The following is a 6,000-nucleotide window of genomic DNA, read 5'->3' as shown; positions in this document are numbered from 1 at the left end:
GAGCATCCTCTATTTGGCAAATGACAAAGATGACTTATCTCAAACAGAAAGTGAGAAAAGAAACAATGTATTATAACATATTGACAAAGACATAACTAACGTAAATAAAGTAAAATTTCTGTCTCTGAAGTTTTTCATTATAAATATTTTTTTTAAAAAAAATACTTTAATAAAAAACTAATAAATTTTTTATTGTAATTAAAATTCTCAAACTTCCCCCGTAAGCTTAACTTTCTTATATAAGCTTGAAGAAAGAAAGAGGGGGGAAAAAAAAATCTAAAGAGGCTTTAAATTTTTAAACTTCTCCAAAAGAGCATAAAAAAGCTTCTTTTTTTTTTGTTTAAAAAAATTAACAAATGAATGTTAACAACCAAATACCTTAAAATCTATTTAGTCCGTTGTTTTTGGAACAGTTTTTTGTTTTAAAAACAAAAAAATATTCTCTAAAACGCTTATAAGTTGTTTTCCAAAAACAAGGTTTGAGCAAAAACAATAAAAAAAACAAAAATTAGAAAAATAACACCATAATGTTTTTTTTTTTTGTTTTTTTTTTTTTTTAATTACATACTACCAATTTGATATCAGATTCAAACTTAAAATCACTTGACTGAGGTTGAGGCCTAGGACTATTCAAGTGGGGCCGATCCAACAACATCCAAATGGACATTGATGTTTTGAGGACTCCCTTGCCTAGGACAATAGACCACCCGAACAAGCCCAACTCGTAAGCTCTCGAATGGCCTAATACCCACAATCATTCCAATAAGTTGAACACCAAGAACGCTATGATCGGTTAGAAATTCTAGATTGCCTAATAGCTGTATTTGAAAACAATGTTTCCAAAATAGAAAATTGAAACACGGCCAAATACATCTACCTTGTTTCTTTTTTTTTTGAAAAAAGAACTTTTAACCGTCAACAAAAAGGTCTCAAAAGTGCAGGTGCAGATATGGCGAGCAATAACCCAAAAAAAAAAAAAAAAAAAAAAGAAAAAAAAAAGAAAAAAAAAAGCTATATCCTACAGAGCTATAAGATAGATAGGTTAAAAAAAATTTTAACCCAAAATAAGCTCTAGATAAGCCCCTACAGAACGGACACCTAGATCTAGATAAGCCCTCCAAAACGGACACCTAGAAAAAAATGAGGAAAAATATATGAAGACGAGAGAAACGTGTGCCATTCTCTTTTTCTTTGGGCTCTTGAGATAAAGGAGGCGGATTTTATCACCACGGAGCAGCTGCCTGCAGTAGCAAGCCTAAAAAGAATTCAACTCCACCAGACTTTGCTAGGAGAAAAGATGGACGGCAGAAAACAATCTTTTCCACCTAGTGGCCATTTTCAATTGGTTGCCAAAGAATAATAGAATAAAAAGAGAGGAGAATTAAATCCTCCGCTACTCGATATCAAAGTCCTGTACCTGAACATTAACTACCCTAAAAGCCCCCATTGCAAGAACGGGAAAACAGAAGAGGAGGTCAGATTTCACGGAAACCAGTAATATGTTCACAGTCTGGTTCATATTTTCATTTATTTTTATTGAAAAAGAACATAATATCTCAGTTGTACCTGTCTAAATTATAGAACTTCCTATTATTTAGTCTTAAATCAACAAACTTAATGTCTCAATTGTACCTGTCTAAATTATAAAACTTCTATTTAGTCTTAAATCATCTAGAAAAAAATTACAAAAAGGGAACATAATCAAAATAATGACTGATATTTCAAACTACCATGAACTTTTTTTTACTTCTTATTTCAGGATATTTCTTCCTTCAAACTTCAATAAACAAAATTTCTTAACAAGAAAATTGACAATTTCTACCATTCCAATGCTCCACAATAATCTAGTAAAATTACAACCTTCAATATATCATAAAACATAGAATAATAAAGTGATCGCATAATTTATTAAGAATATTTAATTACCATCAAAACTAAAGATATTTATTTCATACCTTCTTAATCTTGTTAACGAATTAAAAATATTATAACAAAAAAATTTTGACATGCCTTACGCCAAGGTTCATGAAAAATACCAAATCCCAAAGGATCCAGGTGGACTCGAACCATCAACCTCCCAAACCAACCGCGTTTGAGCGCTCTTTCCACTATGAGCTTATAGATCCACGTTCAAGTTAACAATTTACCCTCAACGAGTTTGGTCCTCTTTAAAATTCCCCCCAAAAACCATAAAAAAAGGGTGGGGGGAAAACAAAAAAAAAAAAAAGGGCACATCTTAAATTTAATTTAATTTTTTTTAAAAGAAAGAAAGAAAAACAATACAACAAAAATTTTGCTTTTACCGGTTCACACAAAAATAAAAATAAAATTATAAAAAAAAAAGGGGGGGGGGGGGGGGGGGGGGGGGGGGGGGAATTGAAAAAAAAAAAAAAAGAATCTTGCCTGAAAATACAAAATATTTCCTGAAAATGTATAGTGAGACTCCAAAAACCGGCGGCTTTGCATCAAGCTACGTACACCATCAAGTCCGAACCAATATTTTTATCGACATAGTAAACTGAAGATAATCAACCCGAACATCATTAGAATTTTTCAAATAGTTTTTTTTGACAAGGTGCATACAAATGAGAGAAAGCACAATACGAAGCAACAAACAAGTCAATATTTAATCTATCAGATGTTCTAAGTGTTCCTTCCCTTATAAGAATAAAATTTTGGGTGATCCTATATTCGATTTATAATCAGGCTGCCTAGCAAATCTTCACACACCATCGATCTGCATAATAACATATCATCAATAGCACAAATAGTTCCAGGACACGATTCATTCTTGACCAAGAAACAGGAGAGGATGAAACCTGCTCGCGCAAGGAAAAATAATGACACAAAAAAGAACAACGATCACATAAACATAATTCAACCAACAAACTGAAAACTACTCTTTGTTTCTGTCGACTAAAATAACAAATGTTCTATCAGGAGGATTTAAACAAAGCATATATTCATTCGTCTGTGCACTGCAACTGACATTCTTCCAGAGTGAATAAAAGAAGGCACGAGTAGAGCATTGACAGTGAAAATGCTCTCAATCAAGATAAAATGTTAAGAGTTGCAATTAGACTCCCATGTACCAAGTTGTTAAGAAAGCAAGTTATATTATCCCAAACTATCAGCACAACATCCAATTTGAACTTCAGCTGAGAGAAGCAATCGTGGTTGTATCTTTAAACTGTGTCCACAAGAAAAAGGTTACCTAGCAGATAAGATAAAAATAATAATAATAATTAACATCTAAAATGTAATGAACGATAAAAGAAATAAAACACAATATAGCAGAGTAATGTAATAAAACTATGCACACTAACCCCCCAAAAAAAAAAAAAAAAAAAAAAGGAAAGATGATTAACAAACAGTATAAAACTTACATCATAGAACAATATGCACATAAACCAGCAGCTGACAACATAAGGAAACTATATGAATTCACCAAAAGCAATTGTACCTGAATCACATGATCCAAATTAAGTTCACATTAATTGTAACAGGTCCCATTGCATTACATACATAGCCAAAACTATAATGCATACCCCTTCAAGCAAGAAGTCTTATGTCACTGCAGTGTCAAAAACTTGGCTTCTATTTTATCCTCTTCTCAAAAAAAAGTGAGCTGCATTCCCTTCTATCTCAAGCAGGCAGGAGCAGACTTCAGAAAATACTTCTAAATGTAAAGACTAATTTCACTGCAGCACTTTCTCAGGGCATAGAATCTTGACGCTTCAGATCACTGTTGCTTGGGATAAACCATACAAATGTACATTCCATAAAGACTAAAACCCACAGAACCCACCATCCCATCATCAATGGAACTTAAAAATCTTCCATCATAATTGAAACTACAAAACTTGATACATTTACATACAAGGCATACTGCGACCATGAGATGATCCAAGAAAAATTGCACCATCTCCAAGCTCACAAAAATTGGCAATAACTAATGGGAATCCCATACTATGAACCCACAAAAATTTACCATATGCACAGAAATAAGAATAGAGCAATATAAGCCATTGGAGTTGCTTTAGTTATTTGCAGCTTCAAAAGAATATTACTACTATGAGAATTAAAAGCCCTATAATTGAGAACCTTTGAACTGAAAAAATTGTCCCATATGAAGGATAAGCATGTGTAGGCGGTATTGCCATTTGGATAATACCATGTAGAAACTTCTGATTTAAGTCCTAGAAATGTCTCAACTCTTTATTCATAGTCTTCCAATGTCAAATACTAGGACAATATACTTATTTCATGGTCCTTTAGGACTTCACTCAATATTTTAAGGAGATCAATAAAATCCATGCAGAGATATAGGAAATGATTTCTTTCATAACAATAACTTTGTATAATATAAGTCGTATTAAGACTTAACAATTATAAATTAACATGGCAATTAGCCTTTATTCCTCAGGCATTAAAAAATTAGTTGATATTCTTCACTATAAAATTGTGCAATGAAATAAGTTGTCATAAAATTGAATAGAAGTGCAAGTACCTTTCAGTTGAAGATCAATCACCAGTTGATTGCTGACTAACCAAATTAAGCAAGTAAATATTTACCTTTATCGTGGTCATCCGAGTAGCGTTTTGCAAATTCAGATCCGAGTAGCGTTAAGAAGTCCGAAAAGGATAGAGAGAGAGAGAGAGAGAGAGAGAGAACACACACACACACACAAGGGGGGAGAGCCGGGCCCCAAAAAAAAAAGAAACCCCGTACCATCTCCCCCCAAAACCCAACAAAATATTTTCTTTTATTAGGGTTTTTTTGACCTGCCATGCAAGCGCACCTGACATGGCAAAGGTCGGCGACAACAAACATTACATGAAACAACATATATACCTCTGCATATAGAAGCTCTCAATTTCCTCGTTCACTCGGTCACTCTACCTTCGTGGTTATCTATCTGTAACAATATGATTGAACACAAAAACAGCAACATAAATCACTCCACCAAACCCCCTATAGCTAGCGATCACATATGGAGAGACGTCCTAAGCCGCCGCGAACCAAACACCACAACCCGACCCGAGCACCAAGGAAGAAACAAACCACGAACACTGCAATCCAGACCCCATGGAGCAGCCGCGTCACACATAAACTAGAACAAAAAATAAACCTCCGCAAATTCAAGAAAATATAAACTATTCCATAATAAAAATGTTCTGATTCGATAGCTCTATGAAACCTCCCATGGAAAAATTAATATATCAAACAGAAGCTTCCCAGAATAAATCGATCTTCAAAAAACAAAGTACAATTGAAATCGGGCATAAACGAATCCATGGCATACCTCCATACATCCCCGTGAGATTGAATCACAAATCATCCTCGTCCCAACCACAGCCCTGCAGATCCGTATCGAAAACGAAAGGATGACGATGATACAGCAACGCATACAAACCAGAGATCTGTGTCCAACATCGAATCTGCATACGATGAATAACACCTAGAAATCATAATCGAAACAAAGATCTCTGAACGATGAGACCAAATATGTATAAAGAAATTGAGGAAGACAGACGACGAAGGAAAGATCTAAGAGAAAGGCAGTGGCGAAGAAGAAAAGAGCCTCTCTGTAGATCAGGCGAATAGGGCTTTTCCTTTTTTTTGTTTTTAAGGAACAAACCACCGCGGGGAGGTCATTTTATAGTATAATCTCACAATCTCGATTAAAACCAACGGCTGTGATATCGATCCATAAAATATCAACGGTCAGTTTTACGTCGTTAGAAAAGAGTCGGTGGTCTTTTATTGATGGCTCGGAACCGTTGGGTTTACGGAAAGAATGTTCTGGATTGGTTTTTTTCGCACGCTTGAGGTTTCCTTTAACCGTCGCACGTGTCATGGGTTGCTGGCGATTTAACGAATGAGGGTAATTCAGTATTTCAATAATCACATTTGATTTTTATTTTTTTTTTTTTTACCATTTCAATAATCGCACTTCACGCGTTTTTTTTTTTTGGTCAAAAATCACACGATTATTG

General features: G+C 34.3%; 1 long non-coding RNA gene across 1 annotated transcript; it reads right to left on the bottom strand.

The window, feature by feature from the left end:
* Nucleotides 1-2,841: 2,841 nt before the first annotated feature.
* LOC107420283 (uncharacterized) lies at nt 2,842-5,645 on the bottom strand. The gene is made up of 4 exons (XR_007241454.2): nt 5,307-5,645; nt 3,549-5,114; nt 3,387-3,463; nt 2,842-3,214 (listed from the first exon to the last, which is right to left on the bottom strand). It is a non-coding gene; the product is annotated as an uncharacterized LOC107420283 (long non-coding RNA).
* Between the last annotated feature and the right edge of the window lie 355 nt (nt 5,646-6,000).

The sequence above is a fragment of the Ziziphus jujuba genome, chromosome 5 (assembly GCF_031755915.1).
Source record: "Ziziphus jujuba cultivar Dongzao chromosome 5, ASM3175591v1".
Taxonomy (NCBI): domain Eukaryota; kingdom Viridiplantae; phylum Streptophyta; class Magnoliopsida; order Rosales; family Rhamnaceae; genus Ziziphus; species Ziziphus jujuba.
This window is presented reverse-complemented; position numbering and strand designations above follow the sequence as displayed.